The sequence below is a fragment of the Rattus rattus genome, chromosome 1 (genome assembly GCF_011064425.1).
Source record: "Rattus rattus isolate New Zealand chromosome 1, Rrattus_CSIRO_v1, whole genome shotgun sequence".
Classification (NCBI taxonomy): Eukaryota; Metazoa; Chordata; class Mammalia; order Rodentia; family Muridae; genus Rattus; species Rattus rattus.
The window spans coordinates 156,996,329-157,010,732 of NC_046154.1; the positions used below are offsets into that span (position 1 = coordinate 156,996,329).

Below are 14,404 nucleotides of genomic sequence, written 5' to 3' on the forward strand. Positions count from 1 at the left end.
CCTCTCGTCTAACCTTGGGATTCCTGTCCTTTCTTGGTAAATATAATATTTAGGGGGTCGGTCCCTGATGCTATAGAGCTTTGATTAACTGAGATTAGGTCCCATGAAGACATTGGTTTCCAAAAAAAAAACATCTCCAGTGGTTTTACATGTCCATTGTTTACAAAAGTAATGATCCAGCCCCCCATACCTATGAGCCTCTGACCTACCCGTTGGACGCTACTCTGGTTGAGAGAGACCTTTTCAAAATGGGACGTGAGTCCATAGGTGTTTCTTCATATGTATATCCTGGGATGTCCCATGTATCCAGTCCAGCCATTAAGGAACAAATGTCGGGTGTGAGTGGCGGCCACCATGTCCATAGAGGGGCCATTTTACTTTGTTCCCATACTGTATCTCCTATCTGCGAGGTGACTTGTCAGGTCAGTTTCTGGGGGACATGGGGGTTTGAACTACTTATCATACTTAGATTGGCTAACAAAAGCAGAAGCAGAAGGACGACACACACGCAATTTGAGGGGGTTCTCCGTCTTTTCCACTCTCCATCCCTCATCTGGAGGATCCACAGGCTTAACATGGGAGGCGTGGATCCAGGTAAGGATTCCTTCGACCTTAACGGCCGTAGGAGTGGTCAACAGTACCAGATAGGGTCCTTTCCAGCGAGGCTCAAGGTTGGCAGCTCGATGCCGTCGTACATAGACTGAGTCTCCAACCTGGACCTGGTGTGGCACCTGTAGGTCTCCAGGTTGATAGGTTTCAGCGAGCTGGTTCCAGACTCTTTTCTGAATAGTCTCTAGGGCCTTTAACCTGCTGTACAAGGGTCAAGAGGAGTGAACTTCAGGTGGGGTGTGGGGATTAAAATTTACTAAAGGTGGATGTTCACCATACATGAGTTCAAAGGGAGTCAATCCAAACCTGCTAGGAGTATTCCTGGCCCTAAATAAGGCAAAGGGCAAGAGGGCTGAACAGTCTGTAACACCAGTCTCCAAGGACAATTTAGTCATGGTCTCTTTTAGAGTTCTGTTTATCTTTCCTACCCAACCTGATCTTTGGGTTCCGTAAACACAATGTAGCTTCCAATTAAACCCCAGGACCCTGGCCAGTCCCTGGCTTACCTGGGCAAAAAACACGGGGCCATTATCAGACCCAATTACCTTGGGGATTCCAAACCGGAGAAAGATTTCTTCTAGAATCTTCTTAGCCACAATCTGAGCAGTCTCCCCTTTGGTGGGGAATGCTTTGACCCACCCTGAGAAAGTGTCTACAAACACAATGAGGTATTTGTAGCCATATCTGGCAGCCTTTACCTCTGTAAAGTCCACCTCCCAGTAGCTGCCAGGCCCTACCTCCTCGTAGCCTGTGACCTTTTGGGATTCTGCTGGGCTGGGTGTTTACAAACTGACAGGGAACACATTTTCTGACTGTCCCATCGGCCAGTTCCCCCAGCCCGATGATGTAATGGGGGAAGACTGGACAATAGTGTTTAAGTGTTTGGCACCCAGATGGGTGAGCTGATGCAGCTGTTGCAGATAATCGACAGCCTCTTTCCTTCGGAGGATGTTTTTCCCATCTCCCGTCTCATATATCCCTTGAGGGGAGTGTTGATGGAACCCCAAATCAGCCATTCTCTTGAGGTCCTCCTTGGTATACTGAAAGTTAGTCACACATGGCTGAACTGGACAATCAGAAAGGGGAAAAAGGGTTACTACGCTTGTTGCCGCTTTTTTTAGCTTCCTGGTCAGCTAACTGATTTCCCAAGGCCACTGAATTTCTGGCCTTCTGATGTCCAGGGCAACAGATAATGGACAAACTGACAGCTTCTAAACGTTCTAGAATTTCTTGTTTATTTTTAATGTCCTTTCCTGCAGAGGTTAAAAGTCCTCTTTGTCTACAGATGGCTCCATGTACATGAGCAGTAGCAAAGGCATATCGACTGTCAGTGTAGACGTTGAGCTTTTTTCCTTTTCCCAAGCGCAGGGCCTGGGTCAAGGCTATTAGTTCCGCTCTCTGAGCCGAGGTTCCTTCTGGCAGGCTGCTGACCCAGATGACTTTTCCTCCATCTACCACCGCCGCCCCTGCCACCCTTTTACCTCCATCCAGGCAGCTGCTACCATCTGTGTATCATGTCGCTTGGGCGTCCGGCAGGGGTGTATCTCTGAGATCTCGACGTACTCCAGTTTCTTCAGCCAGGACTTCTGGACAGTCATGAATCACCGTGGCAGCTTCAGGATCAGTTTCAGGCAGCAGAGAGGCGGGGTTGAGGGTGACAGGAGGTGAGAACTGGACTCTGTCCTCATTTAAAGGAGGCTCTGGTAGTGAGTCAGTCAGGCATTTGACAGCTAGCGCTTAGGGGGTTGCCTGATGATGCTTTCAAGCGCATGGGGGGCTACTACAGCTAGGTGCTGTCCAAAGGTCAGTTTATCAGAGTCTTTCCCCAGCAAGGCTACAGCCGCTATCGACCGTAAGGAGGCAGGCTATCCACTAGCCACAGGATCTAGTTTTTTTTGGATAAATATGCTATTGGCCTCTTCCAGGGTCCTAATTGTTGAGTCAGAACCCCTCTCGCTATTCCCTTCTTCTCATCTATATATAAGGTGAAAGGCTTAGACACACCTGGTACTGACAGTGCTGGGGTGTGAGGAGAGCCTTTTGATAGCATCAAAGGCCTTTTTTGCTCTCTTCCCCATATGACAGGGGCTTTCTCCCTGCTTAGAGGATACAGAGGAGCTGCCGCAGGGCAAATCCCGGTATCCACAGTCTACAGAATCCTGCTGTTCCCAGAGATTCACGCACTTGGCGGGATGAGTGGGGAATGGGGATCTGAGTCACAGTTCTTTTCCTGGCATCTGTCAGCCATTCCTTTCCTGCTTTTAGAATATACCCCAAGTACTTTACCCCTGTCTTGCAGATCTGAGCTTTCTTAGCCGATGCCCTGTATCCCAGCTGGGATAGTTCTCTCAGGAGTAGGTCTGTACTTCTGCGGCACTCGTCCTCGGTTTCCCCTGCCAGCAGGAGGTCATTGACGTACTGCAAGAGAGTTACCTGGGGATTGCTGGTCCGGAAACGAGCCAGATCCTGATGTAACGCCTTATCAAAGAGAGTGGGAGAATTCTTGAATCCCTGGGGGAGTCTGGTCCATGTCAGTTGTCCATTTAGGCCAGACCCTGGATCCTTCCACTCGAAGGCAAAGATCTCCTGGCTAGCAGGGTGAAGTTTCAGACAAAAGAAGGCATCTTTAAGGTCTAACACAGTACACCAAACTCGGTTGGGAGGTAGAAAACTCAGCCAGTTATATGGATTTGGCACAGTGGGGTGTATGTCCTGTACCTTCCAATTTACTTCCCTTAAGTCCTGGCCCGGTGTATAGTCCCCTGTCCCTGGTTTCTTAACAGGCAGCAGGGGGGAGTTCCACGGTGAAGTGCATTTAACTAGTACCCCTAGTTCAAGGAGGCGCTGGATGTGGGGTCGGATGCCAGCTCTTGCCTCCTGACTCATGGGGTACTGTCAGACTGCCACAGGAGTGGCAGTGGCTTTAATTCTACCACCACTGGGGGCTGTTGAGCGGCCAGCCCAAGCCCTGCAGTTTCAGCCCAGGCTCCTGCAATATTATTCATCCAGGTAGTGAGTTCCTGTGGGTAGTTGTCTGGTGGGAGATGGAAAAGTCTATGTTCATCTTCAATTCTTAAAGTCAAAGTAGCAATTAGATCAGGGTAGGGGGTCACGGTGGGCCCTTGAGGAGAGGACGTAATTTGGGCCCTCATTTTGGTTAGCAAGTCGCTCCCCAGGAGGGGAGTGGGACATTCAGGAATGACCAAAAATGAGTGAGATACCTGGCCCACTCATAAATCTACCGTTCTTTGGGTAGTCCATGAGTATTGACTATGGCCAGTAGCTCCCACAACCCATGCTTTCCTTTTAGAGAGTGGTCCAGATGGTTGAAGCAAGACAGAATGTATCAACCAGGAACTCCACGGGTTTCCCCTCCACTTCAAGCGTTACCCTACGCTTAGGGAGGGGCACTGAGCCCCGTCCCCACTAGTCATCATCTTCTAAGGTTAACCCTTTTTTAGGTGGGGGTGTTTCCTTTTTCTTGGGACATTTATGAGCCCAATGTCCCTGTTTTTTTTTTTTTTTTTTTTTTTTTTACAATAAGCACACTGGTACTTTTCCAAAGGTATGTGATTGCCCAGGTCTCTCACTCACCTACCTTGTCTCTTTCTCTAGTACCACATTTTCTGTCACTTACACTGAGGCCAGGATCTGAGTAAGATTCTTTTCCTGCCTCTTGTCTCTTTCTCTTTCCCTTTTCAACTCACGTTCCTCTCTTTCTCTCTCTTTTCTTTGCTCCTTCTCCTCTTCTGTCTCTCTCTCATGATACACTTTCTCTGCTTCCTTTACTAAATCTCTCAAGTCCATATCCTGTAATCCTTCTAGCCTCTGTAGCTTTTTCTTAATGTCTGGGGCAGATTGTACTATAAAAGCCATAGCCACCGCGGCCTTTTGTTCCTCTGCAGTGGGATCAAAAGGGGTGTACCTGCGGTAGGCCTCCATGAGATGCTCCAAGAACACAGAGGGGGGTTCAGTGGGTCCCTGCAGTACCTCTCTTACCTTGGCCAAATTGGTGGGGCGTCTTGCTGCCCCTCGGAGACCAGCCACTAGAGCCTGGCGGTAGACTGTCAACCTCTCCCTACCTTCTGGGGTGTTGTAATCCCAATCGGGTCATGAAAGGGGGAATCCAAGATCAATAAGGTTTGGTAGCTGGGTCATTTGTCTATCTGGTCCTGCCACATTCTTATGAGCCTCCAGAACAATCTCCTTTTCCTCTGTAGTGAAGAGAGCCTGTAACAGCTGCTGACAGTCATCCCATGTGGGTTGGTGAGAAAACATAATGGAACTCATAAGGCTGATTAGTTTCTGAGGAGCTTCTGAAAAGGGAGGATGATTAAGTTTCCAGTTATAAAGATCATAGAAGGAGAATGGCCAGTACTGAAGGGGCTGCATCCCCTCACCTGGACCCGTGGGAGGTCAATAAGCACGCAAGGGAAGGACAGAAATTGGGCCAGTAGAGGAGTGGGTGCCTGCTGGCTGCTTGTTCCCTGGGTAGGACCAGAAGCATCTGCAGGTGGAAGGGTTCAGGAGGTTGGGTAGGCAAGAGGGCAGGGGGAAAAGGAGGAGGAGAATCCAGAAGGAGCAAATCCTCCTGAGCATCGGGATAAACTTTTGGAGGGGCAGGTCGGGACGGCTCCTCCTCAGAAGTTTGGACCACCAGAATCTGTGAGTCCGGCAGTCGCCAGGATTGACTAGCCCATGGTTTCACCCAAGGAGGAGGTGTTTGAGTCAACGCCACCCCCCCCCCCGACTAGGATGTATGGTTGCTGATCAGGGTGTCCGTGTGGCCTTGGCTGAAAAACAACTTTTTTAACATTCTTTATAGTTTTCATATTGAAAGATCCCAGGGGAGGGGGCAATAGACTTGAAATGTTGGCCACTCAGAGACCCAGAAATTCTGCCATGGTCCTTTTTTAACTTCCACGGACATATTGTGCTCTCTTGCTCTCACCTCTCCCCAGTGGTCTATGGTGAGACTGAGGGGGGTATCAGTGTTATTGCATATTTATCTGAGGGCATGAGTTATGTCCTGCATGTATCTTATTATATGTAACTCAGGTTGGCCGTGATTCTTACTCCCCTTGCATCAACCTCTCAAATGATTATAGGTGTTATCCTTGGTTTATTTATAGGTTAGCAGGTTTATTTTTAGAAACTGGCATCTGTGATTATGGCATTGGCAAGACCAAAGTCTATGGCCCTAGACACCTGGTAGGACTTCAGACTGAAGGTGAAGCTGTGTTTTCAGATCAGACTTCCTTCCTGACTGCTACAGTCAGTGTTTGCACTCAGGTCCTTCTTGTACTCAGTGTCCTGAGGAGGTAATCAGTTTCCTCTGCTCTCTACTCCAGCATCAGTCTGGTTTTTGGTCCTCCAGAGAGAGACGGATTTGGTTGGGATACATTAGTAGAGGAAGCAGTCAAGAGTTTAGTCAAATCGAGGAAGGAAGCAAGCGAGAATATACTCTGAAAAAGAGCCCATCAGGACTGAAGAGATGGCTTAGTGGTTAAGGGCACTGACTACTCTTCCATAGGAGCCAAGTTCAATTCCTACTACACACATAGTGGCCAGAGCATTCTGTAATTCTAGTCCCAGGGGATCTGACACACTTTTCTCTGCAAAGCTTCTGGAATCAGGCATGTATATGGTGCAAATGCATATATGCTGAAATATCCCTATATTTAAATGAAATAAATAAAACAAAATATAAGAATGCTAAGTCAAGCTGAACAGCTGTGGCTTCCACCCTGACAAGTGCGGGCCTTGTACTGCCCTGTTCCCTACAATGTCTTTCCTTATGCCTCTTCCAGTGTGGACTCCCTCCACTGGAGTTTCTCACTCCAAGGAGAGTGCTTCCCCCAGAGGTTTATTTCAGCCAGAATTCAGTGTCAAAGTGGCTGTGGAATTGTAAGACTTTGCATTTGCTTTTAAGTACTCGTGATGTTGAAAAATTTACTGGGGGAAAGGGAAACAGCACTGTGTGTAAAATCCCCTGGGGAAGAAGTCGTGAGGCTGCTTTATTTTGATCTCTCTGTCATGGACCCCTAGCCTCCATAGTCCTCATTTCTTGTTTGGGAGACCCTGAGTTGACCAGTGTGGACTTCTCCACTGACCTCTGCCCATATTTTTCTGTATTAATCGTCAACCAGTTACCCTTACACTCTGTTTCAGGACTTTGAACTTGCTTTTATCTGTCAACCTTTGAGATGATGCACCCATTGTTCTTTATATCCTGGCTTGGGGGGCGATGTTGGCTCCTTTAACTTGTCTAATAATGGGGAGGAAGACAGTGGGAGTGTTCAGTGATTGTTAAGTCCAAGAAATGGTGATGTAATGTTTCTGGACAACATACCCTCCTGGTAAAGTCAATGCCCCATGTCCTGCTGGGAAGACAATTCATTCCAGGCTTGTTCTTTTTTTCTAAACATTTATTATGTATAAGTACACTGTAGCTGTCTTCAGACACACCAGAAGAAGGAATCAGATCTCATTACAGATGGTTGTGAGTCACTATGTGGTTCTTGAGATTTGAACTCAGGACCTTTGGAAGAGCAGTCAGTGCTCTTAACCACTGAGCCATCTCTCCAGCCCAAGGCTTGTTCTTTCTTGCCTGTACCTCCTCTGTTAATAGCCTTTCAGTCTGGCTTCTTTCTTCCACACAAACACTCTGAACTCTGACCCTTTAGCTGCCAGGCGTGTTCTCCCAGCCAGGACATTTATCTCTTCAGTCTGACCATGACTGGATTCTCAGGTCTAGTTCGGAATTGTTTCTGTCCAGGATCTGAACTGCTAGGGGATAGGACTAAACTCTGCAAGACCAGAGTTGGTGAGCAGAGGCATTCCAGAGACAGGTCTGCAGTTCTGCAGTGAGAAATTCTGCATGCTGCACCCCCACCATCAAGATGTGCAGAGAACCTTCAGAGACACTCAGAGAAAGTCCTGTCCTGAATGAGGCATCCTGGCACCTGTGCTTCCTGCTTCCTGCTTATCAGCAGGATGTTGGTCTTCAAAGAGAGGGGTTCCTGGAGATTTGATGCCCCAGAGTTACCTTCGCTCTTAACTCAGAGGTGGTGCATCCTAAGATTAGATCATCTGCCTCTGTGGGTGTCTGTTGCCCTGAGTCCCTCCCTTTCTGTGCAATCGGGCCCTGCCCAACTTGTTTTGGCCTGCTGCTCAGCCAGGACGGAAGTGGCTGAGCCTTGGAGGGATTGATTGGTTCAGTCCAGCCCAACCCAGCCTCCCACACAGCTCTCTGCAGTTAGGAAGCAGCAGATAAATGCGTTTTTGCAGGAGTGGGGAGAAGGTCTTAGAGGACAGGCTGCTGCTGAGGTAAGGTACCAGCTTGGGGTGTCAGGCAAGACAGGGTCGTGACTCTGAGCAGGATGAGGTTATCAGCGTCAGGATGGCCCATGGATCCAACTCGCACAAGTGACCCTGTAACTGCCTGTGCTTCAGGCAGGGCCATTGCAGACTTTCAGCAACTCTTGTCTGTGTGTTACCCCCCTCTTTCTCCTATTCGGTCTCCTCCTGCATCTCCTTCCGGTTCCCTGCTCTGCTCCCAAATCCGCATGGTCTCTGGCCAATGCTCAGAATTCTGAAGATTTCCGGGTTCCTCTTCCACACGTCAGAATCTCATCCTGTGTCTGTCTCCTCAGCAGGATGCTGTGGCTAAGTGTGTCTGGGCTGGACCTAGGCTCTGTGGTGACCTCGACATGGCATCTTCTGCTGCTTGGAGCCGCTTCTTGGATTTTGGCCAGAATTCTTGCCTGGACTTACTCGTTCTGTGAGAACTGCTCCCGCCTCAGTTGTTTCCCTCAGTCCCCTAAAAGAAACTGGTTTTTGGGCCACTTGGGCGTGGTAAGTATGGCGGCAGATAGGCTTGGCTATCCAGGCTTTGTGTTCCTTAGAAGTCAGAAATTGTCTGGAGCCTGAAGTACGCAAAAGGCAGGAAGACTAAGTGCCCCCCTCTCTCCTCATCCCACTCCCATGTCCATTTGCCTGTCTGTCAAACCTGGGCTCAGCAGCCTTTCACTTTGCCTTACCTGGCACCAGCCCCACTGTGGGTTTCACTCTCACCAGGACTGGGATTTCCCTGAATTCTTGGATGCTTGTCCTATCCAGCGGCTCCCGTGGTGAATAGCGCAGAGCAGTGGTGTCCTTGGTATACTGATTGTCATTGTTGGATTTGAGGTCTTCCTTCATGAGTCTAAGGTCTTGCCTCCTGTCTGGCTCATCTCTCTTGCTTTCTGATCAGTGTCTGTCCCTCTCTGAGTTGCTACTTGCCCTGTAGGATTCAGCTGTGATTTCTAACCTCTGCCTACTCTTTGGGGGCAGAAGAGAGATTGTATTTTTCCCCCTTTCAACTTCTTGGCCACTCTCCTTTCTCATCTTGCCCTCCATCCTCAGGATGCATTAGGGGCTCCATTATGCAATTTAGGTAGCAGGTGAACATTGTGTAAGGTGGGTAGTGATTACCTGAAGTGCCTAGAGTTTGTGCATGCTAAGCAATGACTCTATTCCTAAGCCACATCGCTGCATGACCATTTTCTCTCTGGTCTCATCATAATGACTACACTTTCTGGGGAGGGGGTGGTTCCTTCTCAGCACACTTCCTGGTCACCAGATTCCCCTGCTCCATGCTGTACTGGCTTTTTGTTGCAGAACACATCTTTTTTTTTCTTCCATCGTCATTAACTTGAGTATTTCTTATTTACATTCGGTTGTTATTCCCTTTCCCGGTTTCCCCGACAACATCCCCCTAACCCTTCCCTCTCCCCTTCTATATGGGTGATCCTCTCCCCATCCTCCCCCCATTATCGCTCTCCCCCCAACAATCATGTTTACTGGGGGTTCAGTCTTGGCAGGACCCAGGGCTTCCCCTTCCACTGGTGCTCTTACTAGGATATTCATTGCTACCTGTGAGGTCAGAGTCCAGGGTCAGTCCATGTATAGTCTTTAGGTAGTGGCTTAGTCCCTGGAAGCTCTGGTTGCTTGGCATTGTTGTTCATATGGGGTCTCGAGCCCCTTCAAGCTCTTTCAGTCCTTTCTCTGATTCCTTCAACGGGGGTCCCAATCTCAGTTCAGTGGTTTGCTGCTGGCATTCGCCTATGTATTTGCTGTATTCTGGCTGTGTCTCTCAGGAGAGATATACATCCGGTTCCTGTCAGCCTGCACTTCTTTTCTTCATCCATCTTATCTAATTGGATGGCTGTATATGTATGGGCCACATGTGGGGCAGGCTCTGAATGGGTGTTCCTTTTGCCTCTGTTTCAATCTTTGCCTCCCTATTCCCTCCCAAGGGTATTCTTGTTCCCCTTTTAAAGAAGGAGTGAAGCATTTGCATTTTGGTCATCCTTCTTGAGTTTCATGTGTTCTGTGCATCTAGGGTAATTCAAGCATTTGGGCTAATAGCCACTTATCAATGAGTGCATTCCATGTGTATTGTCTGTGATTGGGTTACCTCACCCAGGATGATATTTTCCATCCATTTGCCTATGAATTTCATAAAGTCATTGTTTTTGATAGCTGAGTAATATTCCATTGTGTAGATGTACCACATTTTCTGTATCCATTCCTCTGTTGAAGGGCATCTGGGTTCTTTCCAGCTTCTGACTATTATAAATAAGGCTGTTATGAACATAGTGGAGCATGTGTCTTTGTTATATGTTGGGGCATCTTTTGGGTATATGCCCAAGAGAGGTATAGCTGGGTCCTCAGGTAATTCAATGTCCAATTTTCTGAAGAACCTCCAGACTGATTTCCAGAATGGTTGTACCAGTCTGCAATCCCACCAACAATGGAGGAGTGTTCCTCTTTCTCCACATCCTCACCAGCATTTGCTGTCACCTGAGTTTTTGATCTTAGCCATTCTCACTGGTGTGAGGTGAAATCTCAGGGTTGTTTTGATTTGCATTTACCTTATGACTAAAGATGTTGAACGTTTCTTTAGGTGTTTCTCAACCATTCAGCATTCCTCAGCTGTGAATTCTTTGTTTATCTCTGAACCCCATTTTTTAATAGGGTTATTTTTCTCCCTGCAGTCTAACTTCTTGAGTTCTTCATCTATTTTGGATATAAACCCTCTATCAATTGTAGTATTGGTAAAGATCTTTTCCCAATCTGTTGGTTGTCATGTTGTCCTAACAACAGTGTCCTTTGCCTTACGGAAGCTTTGCAGTTTCACGAGATCCCATTTGTCGATTCTTGATCTTAGAGCTTAAGCCATTGGTGTTTTGTTCAGGAAATTTTCTCCAGTGCCCATGTGTTTGAGATGCTTCCCCACTTTTTCCTCTGCTAGTTTGAGTGTATCTGGTTTGATGTGGAGGTCCTTGATACTTGGACTTAAGCTTTGTACAGGGTGATAAGCATGGATCCATCTGCATTTTTCTACATGCTGACCTCCAGTTGAACCAGCACCATTAGCTGAAAATGCTACCTTTTTTCCATTGGATGGCTTTGGCTCCTTTGTCAAAAATCAAGTGACCATAGGTGTGTGGGTTTATTTCTTGGTCTTCAATTCTATTCCACTGGTCTATCTGTCTGTCCCCGTACCAATATCATGCAGTTTTTATCACTATTGCTCTGTAGTACTGCTTGAGTTCAGGGATAGTGATTCTTCCAGAAGTCCTTTTATTGTTGAGGATAGTTTTAGCTATCCTGGGTTTTTTGTTATTCCAGATGAATTTGCAAATTGTCTGTCTAACTCTCTTAAGAATTGGATTGGTATTTTGATGGGGATTGCATTGAATCTGTAGATCGCTTTTGGTAAAATGGCCATTTTTACTATATTAATCCTGCCAATCCATGAGCATGGGAGATCTGTCCATCTTCTGAGTCTTCTTCAATTTCTTTCTTCAGAGGCTTGAAGTTCTTATCATACAAATCTTTTACTTGCTTTGTTAAAGTCACACCGAGGTACTTTATATTATTTGGGTCTATTATGAAGGGTGTCGTTTCCCTAATTTCTTTCTCGCCTTGTTTCTCTTTTGTGTAGAGGAAGCTACTGATTTATTTCAGTTAATTTTATACCCAGCCACTTTGCTGAAGTTGTTTATCAGCTTTAGTAGTTCTCTGGTGGAACTTTTGGGATCACTTAAATATACTATCATATCATCTGCAAATAGTGATATTTTGACTTCTTCTTTTCCAATCTGTATACCTTGATCTCCTTTTGTTGTCTGATTGCTCTGGCTAGAACTTCAAGAACTATATTGAATGAGTAGGGAGAGAGTGGGCAGCCTTGTCTAGTCCCTGATTTTAGTGGGATTGCCTCAAGTTTCTCTCCATTTAGTTTAATGTTAGCTACTGGTTTGCTGTATATGGCTTTTACTATGTTTAGGTATGGGCCTTGAATTCCTATTCTTTCCAGGACTTTTATCATGAAGGGGTGTTTAATTTTGTTAAATGCTTTGTCAGCATCTAATGAAATGATCATGTGGTTTTGTTCTTTCGGTTTGTTTCTATAATGGATTATGTTGATGGTTTTCTGTATATTAAACCATCCCTGTATGCCTGGGATGAAGCCTACTTGATCATGGTGGATGATTGTTTTGATGTGCTCTTGGATTCGGTTTGGCAGAATTTTATTGAGTATTTTTGCGTCGATATTCATAAGGGAAATTGGTCTGAAGTTCTCTTTCTTTGTTGGGTCTTTGTGTGGTTTAGGTATAAGAGTAATTGTTGCTTCCTAGAAGGTATTCGGTAGTGCTCCATCTGTTTCAATTTTGTGGAATAGTTTGGATAGTATTGGTATGAGGTCTTCTATGAAGGTCTGATAGAATTCTGCACTGAACCCATCTGGACCTTGGCTCTTTTTGGTTGGGAGACCTTTAATGACTGCTTCTATTTCCTTAGGAGTTATGGGGTTGTTTAAATGGTTTATCTGTTCCTGATTTAACTTCGGTACCTGGTATCTGTCTAGGAAATTGTCCATTTCCTCCAGATTTTCAAGTTTTTGTTGAATATACGCTTTTGTAGTAGGATCTGATGATATTTTTGAATTTCTTCTGATTGTGTAGTTATGTCTCCCTTTTCATTTCTTTCTTTCTTTTTGGTTCTTTTTTTCGGAGCTCGGGACCAAACCCAGGGTCTTGCATTTGCTAGGCAAGGGCTCTACCACTGAGCTAAATCTGCAACCCTCACTTTTCATTTCTGATTTTGTTAATTTGGACACACTCTCTGTGTCCTCTCATTAGTCTGGCTAAGGGTTTATCTATCTTGTTGATTTTCTCAAAGAACCAACTTTTAGTTCTGTTGATTCTTTGTATGGTCCTTTCTGTTTCTACTTGGTTGACTTCAGCTCTGAGTTTAATTATTTCCTGCCTTCTACTCCTCCTGGGTGTATTTGTGTCTTTTTGTTCTAGAGCTTTTAGGTGTGCTGTCAAGCTGTTGACATATGCTCTCTCCTGTTTCTCTCTGCAGGCACTCAGTGCTATGAGTTTTCCTCTTAGCACAGCTTTCATTGTGTCCTATAAGTTTGGGTATGTTGTACCTTCATTTTCATTAAATTCTAAGAAGTCTTTAATTTCTTTCTTTATTTCTTCCTTGACCAGGTTATCATTGAGTAGAGCATTGTTCAACTTCCATGTATATGTGGGCGTTCTTCTCTTATTGTTATTGAATACCAACTTTAGCCTGTGGTGGTCTGATAGGACGCATGGGATTATTTCTATCTGTCTGTATCTGTTGAGGCCTGTTTTATGACCAATTTTATGGTCAGTTTCGAGAAAGTACCATGAGGTGGTGAGAAGAAGATATATCTTTTTGTTTTAGGATAGAATGTTCTATAACTATCTGTTAAGTCCATTTGTTTCATGACTTCTCTTAGTCTGTCTATGTCTCTGTTTAATTTCTGTTTCCATGATCTGTCCATTGATGAGAGTAGGGTGTTGAAATCTTCTACTATTATTGTGTGAGGTGCAATGTGTGTTTTGAGCTTTAGTAAGGTTTCTTTTATGCATGTAGGTTGCCCTTGTGTTTGGAGCATAGATATTTAGGATTGAGAGTTCATCTCTGTGGATTTTTCCTTTGATGAATATGAAGTGTCCTTTCTTATCTTTTTTGATGACTTTTATTGTAATATTGATTTTATTTGATATTAGAATGACTACTCCAGCTTGCTTCTTCAGACCATTTGCTTGGAAAGTTGTTTTCCAGCCTTTCACTCTGAGGTAGTGTCTGTCTTTGTCTCTCAGGTGTGTTTCTTGTAGGCAGCAGAATGCAGGGTCCTCATTGCTTATCCAGTTTGTTAAACTACGTCTTTTTAATGGGTGGTTGAGACCATTGATGTTGAGAGATATTAAGGAATAGTGATTATTGCTTCCCGTTATATTTATATTTGGATGTTAGATTATGTTTGTGTGCTTTTCTTCTCTTTGTTTTGTTGCCAAGATGATTAGTTTCTTGCTTTTTCTAGGGTGTAGCTTGCCTCCTTATGTTTTGCTTTATGATTAATTATCCTTCGTAGGGCTGGATTTGTAGAAAGATATTGTGTAAATTTGGTTTTGTCATAGAATATCTTGGTTCCTCCATCTATGTTAATTGAGAGTTTTGCTGGATACAGTAACCTGGGCTGGCATTTGTGTTCCCTTAGGGTCTGTATGACATCTGTCCAGTATCTTCTGGCTTTCATAGTCTCTGGTGAGAAGTCTGGTGTGATTCTGATAGGTCTGCCTTTATATGTTACTTGACCTTTTTCCCTTACTGCTTTTAATATTCTTTCTTTGTTTTGTGCATTTGGTGTTTTGACTATTATGTGATGGGAGGAATTTCTTTTCTGGTCCAATCTCTTTGGAGT

At 45.4% G+C, this 14,404-nt stretch overlaps 1 pseudogene; it reads right to left on the minus strand.

Annotated features, from left to right (window-relative positions):
• Window positions 1–452: 452 nt before the first annotated feature.
• On the minus strand, window positions 453–8,811 carry LOC116907067 (annotated as a pseudogene).
• Window positions 8,812–14,404: the final 5,593 nt, after the last annotated feature.